The 12,297-nt window shown below is 42.8% G+C and overlaps 1 long non-coding RNA gene across 1 annotated transcript; it reads left to right on the forward strand.

Annotated features, from left to right (window-relative positions):
- Nucleotides 1-989: 989 nt before the first annotated feature.
- Nucleotides 990-9,892, forward strand: LOC117244732. The gene is made up of 2 exons (XR_004498329.1): nt 990-7,058; nt 9,117-9,892. It is a non-coding gene; the product is annotated as an uncharacterized LOC117244732 (long non-coding RNA).
- The last annotated feature ends 2,405 nt before the right edge of the window (nt 9,893-12,297 follow it).

Here is a 12,297-nt window from a genome sequence, read left to right on the forward strand (position 1 = left end):
TTGGGCCTCTCATACTGGGGTTGACTTGATTTTCTAGGAAGTCCTGACATGGAACCAGTGCACAAGGCCTTCCGAAGTCTCGGGAGCCCCTGAAGGGGGCCTAGGCAGGGCCCTACCTGACATTGCAGCACCATCCATCATGCCAGCAACCTCCAGAGCCCTGGGAGCACGATTTCTTAGTTTACATAGCCTTTGTTAGCTCACCCTCCAGTAGCGTACACCGACTGAGATCTACAGCTTTCCAGAAATTTCCAACAACAGACAAGAAGGGACTTAGCAAAAACTAGACCAGCTCCAAACGATGTACTGATCTGAATCAACCAAAAATGTGCTCAAAAATATTTGGGTTTTTATTATCGCGATGATATTTCTTGGCATAGAATCTGAGGCAGATTATCTTGCAATTAAAATGAGATTGACACTCCTTAAATCTACTTTTTATCTCCTTTTAAACATATGCAAGGCATAGGAAACAGAAACCTTATGGATGTGGACTTTTGCATGTTGTTATTTACCTCTTTATTTATAAGAGCAAGTATATATGCACCACAAATATTCTAACAACTACTGGTGGTGCACTGCATGCTGTATCAGAGGAATAAAGGACAGAGCTGATGGACAGAATAATTTGCTGTGCACTGGTTTCCGCTGCCAGTGATTGCAACGGGAACTCAGCAGATGTTTTCTTGATAAAGGTTGTTTCGTGTTGCAGAAGCAGCAGCAAAATCCATAGCATTTTTCTGCAGGACTCTGCACATCATGATTCTGCCATTTCAGTTAGTATTAACAGCTGGAGGATAAAAAAATGTTCCACTGCATTATTTGAAATTTGTCACGTTGATTTAGTTTCATTACTGTTATTAAATTTTATTCTGGAATGGTTTACATATCAAGAATACATAATGGGTTTCTGTGTGGCCTGGGATTTATTCCTTGAATGGGGAAAGGACTCTACTGTGACATAGTCATAAAGCCTTATTGACTTGATCCTTTGCCATAAACATTGGATTCAGGGAATTAGACTGAATATTAAATTGATACAATGGATGTATTTTCATCAGGAGAATAACTCCTTCCAAAACAGAACCTAACAGTGAGTCTAGAGCTGTGGAATTGTTTTAAAAATCTTCTATTACAAATACAAAAAGGCACAAAGACAAAAATATTCTCCTAATTAGGCAATAAGGGTAGAGAGAAACAGCACAAATATGCATATTTAACATATTGTTCAGATCCTGAAGGAAAGTAAGACAAGAAATGTAACAAAAATTAAATGTGCACAGACATATGGAAGGATTTAAATATGCAAAAGGGTGTTTCTAAACAAAGAAATACCAAACACAAAAAGGCCTTTTAAAATGTAAGTTTTATTGAAAGACAAGATGAGCAAGCAAATTGAAATTACAGATGATACTCCAATTGATTCAAATTCGGTTTTTGGACCTCTTCCATTGGGCCACTCACAAGTCCAAAAAACTTTTGAGTTGGCCCTAAATTTTGTGTTTTAAGCCAACATTTAAATGTGAGCGACTGCCATTTTGTCACGTTCCTGGAAGGCAATTTGCACACAGGAGAAAGCTGCTTTGTCATATAATGTAAATTACTCAAGATCACATGTCACCTCAGAGAGATATACTCTCGCTGATTTGTAAATTAAAGACAAGCCACAAAAGTTCCTAATTCCTTCACAACATAACTACTCATGAGTTTCTGCTGAAAGACTGCCATCAAAAGGCAATAAATCTTCAGGAAATAATATCACAATGCTAGTTCTAAGGCACTCATGATTTTTTTCCAACTTTCTCTGGAATATTTCTTCCAAAAGAAAGCAGATGGCAAAATACTCAGCGGGTCAACTTTTGTGTTCAGACACTCCCAGGGGTTTCCATTAATTCACGTTGTCTCTGCACAGACATAGACAACAAGAGAAATCACTACCCATCCTTCCTTAAGATCACCACATTTTTCCTTGCCTCACTATCAGAGGCATTATTTGAAACCAGCATGGCTGTTCAGTGCATTCTGGATGCATAAGGGGTAAAGCAAAATAACGCCTCTCGCTGAATTGGATTCACAGATCATGGACATGCCTGGGTCCAACCCAAATCCATCCTTTTCCTGGCGAAGCCCTTCAAGAGATGACCTGACCTCACTGCTCCTCTGCCAACCCGGCCACCCAACCACACAAAACCAAGTCTTCTCTGAAAGTCACACAGCACTGCTGAGCTGAAGTGCCTCAAGAAGCTAAGTCATTATAGAGTACCGGATTTATTTATTTACTGGTTTACTGGGGGAAGAACAAATTCCTTAGAGGACAGATTTGCAGAAGAATTCAGTGCTGACCTCATTGTGTCATTATTGATGTCAGCAAAACCTGCTGAAACAAAATAAGCCCAATGATGGATGAGTCTGAAAACCTCACATGCTGTAAACCACGAAGAGGTTCACAGCACCTTCATCCGCTGCACTGCTGCTAACGAACAAAGCCAGCCAGGAACAAGGGCTTCTGGCAGCTCATGAGGGAGCGTGTCGGGCCACACAGCCCCAGAGCGGTGTCCCCAGCCGGATGGGCGCCAGAGACGTGCGCTCGAGCAGGGGAGCCCCATCCATCGTGTTTGTGCCGAGGTCCCGGGTGTTGCCAGGGGTTACTGTGCACAGAGCGAGGGACAGGGGCCGCACAACGAGGGGAAAAGCGTTTCAGCCCAAAAAAGGAAAACATCGGCTACAGAAACGCAACAGCAGAGGCAAACCACCAGAGATAATCAAATGTTAATATAACCACATTCCTTTCCAGTGTAATGAAAAAACATCAGAAAGCATGAAGAACATGTTTCAAGTAACAGAGGGGGTTTTCTAACAATAAATTCAGATAACTCATATGCAACTGTATGAAGACTAGAAAAGAGCCACTGCAGACCTACAAAATCAGCTTGGCACACCTCCATGAGAGCTGTGCTGATGGGTCAGGGCCAGGCAGGACCCCCTCACTCTGTTCCCAGCTGCTCCCAGTGCCCACAGCCACCACCAACCCTGACCCAGCAGAGAACGAGGCTGAAATATTTGCTGCTGGCACCAACCAGCCATAAGGTTCAATCGGTCCACAATTGGGAGGCAGTAAACCTTTACAGCTGCGTGCGCACCAATGGCATCTCCTGAGCAGCTGTGCGGGGGAAAGGCGGAGGAGCCCCCCACAACACCTATTCTGAATGAAGGCAGCCAACAGAACAGCCAACACCTAAAAGTCGCCTGCTCCATCTTCAGACCACACACATTTGCTGTTAGTCACCTAAATGCAGGCTGTTCTTCAGGTGCTTTCATTTCCCAAGCTTGCACACTGTGAGAAAAAAATACTCTCGCTAGTACTAGGTTTAGAAAAAAAAAACTTAAAAATTTTATAAGAGCCAAAAGCTGTTAGCTTGAGAGTCCTGTTTTCCATAAAACTCACATTCATAACAAGCAATAAAAATGGAACTTTGCTGTAATATAACTCACGAGTCTGTCTAAAAGTTAGATCTGAAGAGATCTCCATTAAAGGTAAAATGTAGCATAGGCTTCATGCCAGACCATTCTTTTGTTTCTTTTCAATAAGAGAAAGAGTGCCAACTATGATAAAGTTTTACAAGGAAGTCACCCATGTTCTAACAACATAACTGAAATTAGCCACTCATTACATGTAGGCTCTTAACTACTATTAATTGACATCTCTTTCCTTCTCATCTCTGAGTAAGCCAAACTGTATTTCTAACTCAACATTGATATTTACTGCATTCCATATAAAATTAAATATTCCTCTATAAGAACTTTTAAGAGGAATCAAATGAAGAGACCTGACCTGCAAAGTGTGGTACTTGTCACAATTTTTATCAATTTCTTTGATAAAATTCACATGTAAGTCACAAAGTTGTAGCAGAACATCAGATGACACATGCAAAAAAAGCATGCTGCTCTGAGTCGTTTCTGCCTGTTCACAGTGGATTCACAGCACACTGAAATCAAAAGCAGATTTTGCAGAGACAGTATTGAAGTTGAGCTGCAACCAGCAGTATGGAAAAGGTACAATATGCAGTGGGCTGCAACAATGGTTCTGTCAATTAACCTGGCTATAGTGCACTGCTACCATAGCTGAGAGGACTACAGGCAATCATTGTAGCATACTCCAAGGAACTTCTGAAAGAGTGAGCCCTACCTGTGATCAAATTAGTCACTGTAAGAATATCACTAATAACCTAAACTTAGAGGCTGATGAACCAGACAGCATCTCAAAAAAATTGCTCTATCCAGGAATGTAACTCAGAATGTTAAGTATTAGAAATGTGAATTATTAGATCTGTCTCATGCCCTTCTGCTGACAACAGGAGAATCTCCTGCAACATTATTTTCTAGTGCTTTTGTGTGCTTGGTTTTTGTTGTTTTTTTTTTTTTAATATACACACTATGTGGCAAAGAATGTTGGTTAATAGAATAAGAAAGATTTTATTTTTACTTCATTATAGGTTTTGTTCATGCCACATGGTTGATTTGCCTCATTGCCGTCCCTTTGCTTTCCCACCTATAATAGGAGAGATAGTAATACCTGTCTGCTCCTTAAGACATTTATGCTGATTACTTATCACTTACCAAAATCTTTCAAACTGAAAGAAGTGTCACAGAGGCAATATGAGACATAAATTTGTCTTTCACTGTTTCTTACTTGCTTTTTGTGTTGAGAGCCAAGACTCATTTCTGATAGCTATCATGTTCTAGTCCTTCTCTCATCAATTATTTGAAGAAGTTACTGTCATCCAAGGCTGTGTTTCTAATGATTTTTTTTAGTTGTGTAATTTAAAGAGTGCAAAATCATTCAATTTCATCTTATTCCAGAGATCACTAACTGTAATTATACATGGAAATGATTAAATGAACAAAAACTAGATATACTCTAATCCACTTTCAGGGTCTAGCATAAGAAATCCAGGTCAGTTATGCTAATTTCAAGCAGTGTAAATTCACTAGTGCTTCAGAAAAATAAAACTGCTATCAAGTTATGAAGCAAAAGTTTGTTCACAACAAGGATTTAATTTTCCCCACAGAAACAGTGAAGCTAAATAAAAAGAAAAATTACTCTCTTCTGACTATTTAATCAATCAAGACTTGCAAGTCAAATATAAACACACCTTATACACAATCCCAAACCCAAAAGACACTCCTCTCCAAAACCTACAGCCCTCCCAAACCAATTGAAAAAAAAAAACATATTTCAAAATTTCATGTTATGCAAAGAGTTCAAGGAGAGTGACCTTGGTTCTTTCAAAGGCTGTAATAAGTATTCTTTGAAGAAAAGAAATGCTAGTGAGAACAGATCCTTTGACACATGAGAAGAGTAAATGAAAGATTCAGAAATGGCTCTGACATTAAGTTCCTTCTCAAGTATTTCCTCAGTCAGAAAAAAAAAAAAAAGGAAGAAATGCTGGGAGCACTGAGGGAGAATGGGATGAGGATCCTGTGAAAGAAACTGCAACAGCTAATGAAGGACATATAGGGAAACACATTAGGAAAACGTGAACAAATAAAAAAACCTAGACAACATGCATTCTACAGGACTTAAAAGAATTAGCTGAACTCCTTTATGTTCACTGTGCACAAACCAAATAACTGAAAAATTAACACAGAGGGAAATATTAACATTACCACCTTAAACAACAGCAAAGGTACTGCAGACAGATTCTCGCAAATCCTGTTTCTGTTCCTAATGGTCAGTGTCTTCAGCGAGCCTTGGGTGCAGGGCCTGGAGCAAGGACAGGGGACTATCCAAGTGCAGATGAGCTTTAATAGGGGCACAATGTTTTATCTCACAGGATCTTAGCTGAAAAAGTAATTCACATTGGCTCACCCATTTCCATGTGGCTTTCAAGCTGCTGAGGTAATGAAATTACAGGAAATAAGCTGCAATGTAGCAAGGTGGTGGGAACCGTCTCCTGGCTGCCATGTGGATGACTGCTAGGAACAGTCTGTTGGACTTCTTTATTAATGATCTGGAAAAGAGAGTGCACAGCACTTTGATGGAACTCACAGATATAAGTGTGAAAGACAGAAAGACAGTGTACTAAGAAAATAATAGAGAATTTCCTAGAGAAGATAGAACCATGGAAACAAAATAACTAAAGGAGACTCAACTTGGAAAATAATGCAGCCTGGGAAAACATCTGTGAAGGAGCAACAGGAAGGTGAAATCTAAGATGCAATAATGATGTAAGAGATGTAGGGAGACAGCTCACGCTAAATGGCATGAATTGGTAATGTGCTATGGAGTGAAAAGGCCAATATTGCACTGAGAAAGAAACAAATACCACATTCTGCATGCTGCTGGTACAGCTCCATCTGGACTATTATACACATTTCTGGATATTGACAAATTTGAGAGTTCAAAGGAGAGCACCAAACATGATCCAAAGCCTAAGAGGATTGATTTATGAGGAGACATTAGAAGAGTTAAAAATATAAATTGCTTGACTTAGAAATTATTAATAGGGGACATGGTAACAGCCTAATATTTGAAGAAGACCACCGGTGAAGGCATTTTTCAGCAGGTTTCTCAAGGAACACCAGAGTCCAGAGAGCAACTGAGAAGGAAAACCATATACTGAGTATCAAGAAATGCTTACTGAAATAATTTTCTCAGTAGGAGAGAAATGAGGCTTTTACTTGTGGCTTTTAAACACAGACTTGAAGAATCCCTTAAGAAACCTATGTACCCACAACTGTGAAAGTCTGAACTCCGACCTCTCTGATCCATTCCAGCTTAGCCAAGCTGGTTGCCGTCTACAATTCCCTCTTTCCACAAGACGATTTGGCCATATTTATAAAGACATTACATTCTTATTTGTGTATCTTCCCATGCTTTTGCTACCCTGGCATTCAACAAACTAAAATAAATAGCTGCTATTAGTGAAGTACTTTTGTTACTTGAGGGCCAGTGAAAGTCTCAGCACCTGTCTTACCACTGCATGCAAATAACAAACCAGCAGTCAGACACCTACAGAGCCTTTCAGTGACTGGGTTCTTGATGAGCTACATTCAAGGTAAGTATTAGATGCAAGTGCTCCTTCCTTTTTTTTTTAAGGTGAAAAAATAACAGTATAAAAGCCCGACTACTCTGGTTTGTCAGATAGCTCATGGTTGGCCAATAATACTGGAAAAACAGTATGAACCTGGCAAGGCTAGGAGCTGGAAGGTAACTGGAATCCTTCTTCATCCAGCCACAGAGTGTTTCTTAGGGAGACAAAACGCCGTAACACGTGTCATGCAGCAGCAACAGAAGTTTTAAATCTTGCAGTTCCCTTAGCTAGATATATCTCCCAAAGTTAGATTAATTGTGTATCTTTCATCTTCAGCCATCTCTGAAAGGCCTTATCTTTATCTCTGCTTTCAGAGGTCCATAAATTTCTCTGTGTTCAAAGGCTTCATCCCTTCCCCCAGTCCCTCTCTAGTTCAGATATCCAGCACGACTGGCAAACCTCTCTGTATTTAATCCCCTTAAATTATCTTCCCCTTCATACCTCCTTCCATGTCTTTCACCTATTTCCTTCCAGTGCTTCACTGCTAAGTTCATCCTTGCTGAATCCTTCTGTTGGCAGCCTCCTTTCTACCAAAAACTTCCCCATTATGGAAATCAACATTGCTACTTTCTTTTTTTCCTACTACATATTTCCCTGGTACTGGAAACCTAAAATATTTAAAGTCCAATTCAATTTTAAACCCATGAAGTTTGTTTGAATGTTTTCACTTTTTCCATGGACATCTTTTCCTCCTCTCCAGAGGCAAAATTATCCATAAACTGTTGCCAATGGTTATGTTTAAAGCAGTCACTGAAGAACCTAATGTGAAATATATTCAACTTTGACACTTGTTTTCTGCTAAGTAAGGGAATTTAAATCCCAAAACAAAACAAAACAAAAAAATTCATTTATAAACAGGCAGCTATGTTTTCAATGTAATTTTTATTCATGTTTTTCTTCATCAGATACGACTGATTCAGGTAGATCAGTCCCTGTATACTAGGTTACCATAATTACGCACTATCCCCATTTCAAAATTAGTTCCAGCTAGTTAGCTTCACTGCAAGACAATTCAGAGGGCCAATTGAGAATTTAACCTGGTTTGATGATGGATACATATAAACAACAAAATCCATTATTTATAAACTGTAGAAAATAAACTCTCTAGCTGGCCAGGGACATGAAGCATATGAAAGGTTTTCATTTTAGATGGTTGGAAATTTTAAACTCAAGCAGCTTTTAATCAACATCCCATTGAAAACAAATTTCAGCAGTTGCATTTCTCATTCAGCAGTGATACAATGTAACTGAAAATAGAAGCTCCACAGGCTTGATGGTCTATTACTCAACATGTGTTTATAATAAATTATATGTAAATAGCTATGGTGTAGTAAGAGAAGCCAGAAAAGACAACCAGTTTCAATAAGCTGGAGGGGCTGAGAAAAAGGCCATTTCTGTCCTACTGTTCTGAAATAATTCCTGTAATTCAAACACTCTCATGTATCACTGGTTTCTATTATTATCAAGTTGCAGTAGCACCTAGATGCCCAAATCCCATAGTACTAAAATAGTTTCTAGAAAGCTAGGAGCAGTTATCAGAACTAGACACTGTTACCTCTCAGCATCAGCAGCAGGGCTGGAGCAGGCTCTGGGCTGAGGAGGAGCTGCAGGAGCTGTGCAGAGGGTGGTGAGCACCAAGGGGTACAGGGGGAGGGCACCTGCACAGAGTGAGCTCCCCCGAGCCTGTGATCCCACTAATTCCCCTTGGGCACTCAGCAGTGAGCAGAGCAAACCACCTGCAGGGTCACACCTCAGACCTTCCAACAGAGGTGGGGGCTTTATTCACCATAAAACCAAGGGGTGTAAAGACCATTGTTAATTTGCCCTAAATAGCCATGGTTACACAAGTAAAAGGGAATTAAGAAAAATGTTCAGCCTGAAGTACTGGAGCAATGAGCATCTCCCCACACATGCAAATTTACTGAAATAGAGTGAATTTTCGCTGCAAGTAAAAGGAGGACAAGCTGGATTTATTTCTGAGTTTGGTTTCCTATACTCTTAACAGCTTTCCTTTTACTCTAGGTGAAGATGGCTAATTATGAGCCACACAGACAGTGAAGACTGCACACTCCACCGAGTGACCAAGATACAGGCTACAGTTTTTCACAAGGACATCATAAGAAGAAAGTGTTATAAAAAGCAGTCATAGATTCACCATGTGAAGCAATGGCCTCCATCACTCCCCAGCATTAATCCCTATCCTGTATCCCTGTGCTGTAGCTGTGGAACCTCATTCATTACTGCCATGCTGTGGATCCACCTTAGTCCCTCAACTCAGGGTGATGGCTGGAGGGAGCCAGGTGCTGCAGGAAGCAAGTATATGCTGGAGACCTGCCCGTATAACACAGGACCTAGCATGGGCTGAGAGGGCAAACTGGTTCCCTTTGGACTGTGCATATTTCTGAGGGAAACGACAGAAGTTTGTTGCAAAAGTTTGTGACGATTTGGTAAAGAGGACTAATTGGGGTGAGTCATTGGTAAGAATTCCAGGTTGTGAGCTGGAACAGTACAAGAATTATTTAAATTTTTTAAATTATACTTTGTCATGAAAAAATGAGAACTCTTCATCCAAAGGCAATTTTACAAGAGTGACTGCTCTGACACGAGCAGCGAACAATAAGGGAGGTGCCAGCCCAGGAAAATGTGCCATTGGCAGGACACGCATAGGAAGATAAAAGCTAAAAATCCTGGTGAACTCTCTGGCATACCAGTAGACAATATCGCAGCTGATGACAATAAAGTTCCCACACTAATACTTCAGTAGGAAAAGGTGCAAATAAAGAGCTTATCGAAAAGCATACAGAAACAGAGCTTGATCTGTATTTAGAACAACTAAGTTTCAGAGCATGCATGGAGCTGTCACCTGAGGACACATTCTCCGACAGAAAACAGAACCCCAGACTATTAGACATTATTAGACACTGGGGACTTGTAAAAAAGGAGGCTGAGACAGCAAAGCAAACTCCTCAGTCAAACTCAGTGCTGTCAAATCCATCTCTTCCTGGAACGAGTGAGAGCTGGTACTGAACTTCATGGGGATTCTGAGCTTCCTGGAAATTGCAGATGTGTATTTTTACAGTAATTGCTATATAAGTGATCCTTTAATTTTCTTCCATACATCCTCGTAATACTTTCTGCAGACTCATCAGCCTTCACTGGTTATTATCCCTGACCTGATCCATTAGGTCGACTGTCTTACAGCACTGGTCTTTATTTCCTATCACACAAATAGGGTCAGGTGCACATTTAATGCAAACCTGAAATGTGCAGTGTTAGAAATATGCAACCATAAACATACTTTTGTTGGACAAAATATACAAATACCTAAGGAAAACAGCCCTCATATCAAAGGCCATAGGCTCTCACAACCGAATTCCAAAATTCTCAGCAGAAGGAACAGAATTGTAAAAAGCACAGAAAAGCGTCATGTGCTTGTCACATTGTCAAGGCCCACCACTTACTGCACCTCAGAACAGCAGATTGTGATGGGGCCAAAGTTTTTTAGCAGGGCCTGTTGTAATGGAACAAAGGATAACGGTTCGAAAGGAGGGTCGATTGAGATTAGATATAAGGAAGTTTTTATGATGAGGGTGGTAAAGCACTGGAACAGGTTGGCCAGAGGTGCGGTGAACATCCCATCCCTGGAAACATTCATGGCGGTCACGCTGTTCCAGTGTAAAGTGCTCGGGGGTTGCACTAGAGGCGCTTTAAAGCTCCGTTCCAGCGCCCTCGGCTCAGCGCGGCGGCGATGAGGGCCGCTCGCAGCGCATGCGCACTGCTCCCGTGCCCGCTGCCTGCGGCCCCGGCTCTGACGCAGCGCTACCTGAGCGCCGCCGTCACGCGCGGCACGGGGAGCGCGCGCGGTGTGACGCAGCGGGCGGCGGCGCTGTGACGACACGCGCGGCACGGGGAGCGCGCGCGGCGTGGCGCACGGCAGCGGGCTGCTGCGGAGCCGAGGCGCCGCTGGGTGTCGCTGTTGCCGGGCGGCGGCGAGCGGGGCCGCAGCGCGGCTACAAAGCCGGGGCGGTCGCCGCCATCTTGTGCGGCCCCGCCCGGCCCCGCGGCTCCCTCAGGCGCGGAGCTGCCGAGCGGAGCTCGCTCCCTGTGGCGCCGGGGGGACCCCGGCGCTGTCGCCTCGGGCAGCCCCTGGTCGGCTGCCGCCAGGTCCTGCGTGGCAGCTCCCTCGCAGAGAGGGCGGCCCCGCCGCCGTGTGTCTCCTCGCTGAGCGGCGTGTGCCACAAAGGAACGCGCCCCGCTGCCAGCGCTCGGGGGACGCTTGCGAGCAGCAGGGATAATTTGCTGGAAAATCGAATTTGGGGGCAAAGAGAAAATGAAATTAGGGACAGAAAAATGATAAGAACGCTGAATAAGGGTTTGTCCTAGAAATAGCAGATGAAGCCAGTTTTGTTGCTGTAGAAAAGGCCGAGCGCGCTGAGCTGCCTGACATTGAGGGAGGAGGTGGGAGGTGGTGTAAGGTATAAATGCCCAGCACAGGTGCACCTGGGCTTCGTCTCTCCCTTAGACCTGGAGTCAGGTTTATAGGGAAGCCAGAGCTGGGAAAATGGACACGCGTTCCTGCTCCCTTCTTAGGGAAGGTCACATTGAGGCACATTTTTCATCATGCAACTTAGCCTTCATCCACTTTATCTCTGAATTTTGTCCCTGGAGATCTATTTAGGCCACGTTGTCCATGTACACATTTGATGGCATCATCTGGTTCCAAACGGGAGATGTTTCCCATCCCCAGGGTAATCCCAAGTGACAGGGTAACACTCCCCCACCAGGAACCCTCCAGTGAAAGGGGCACAAGGAGGGTCAAGGAGCCCAGGCTGGGTCTGTCACAGCACCACGTGTCATATTTGAGATTCCTCTTTGGGAATATGCCAGGAGCCTTTCTGGTTGGGGCCACTGTCAGCAACAGGCTCTGTTCAGATGGATCCCTCCGGCACTGCCCCTTGAAACTGCTCCCGTGTGCAGGAGTACTCTGAACACTTAATAAAAGAAGGTGCAGAAGAATGCAAATTAGGAGATGAGAAACTTGTAATAGGAATGATTTGTCATGACAACTGTGTGCAGAGGTGAAAGACACTCAATGCCTTAGGCGAGTAAAGGGCCCAGTACTACTCTGACACAAGTTGTTGATTTTGAAAGGCAGACTCAATGCAAAACAGCACAGAATCAAGCTTTTGGGCTGTTACAGGAA

Source organism: Parus major, chromosome 7 (genome assembly GCF_001522545.3).
Source record: "Parus major isolate Abel chromosome 7, Parus_major1.1, whole genome shotgun sequence".
Taxonomy (NCBI): domain Eukaryota; kingdom Metazoa; phylum Chordata; class Aves; order Passeriformes; family Paridae; genus Parus; species Parus major.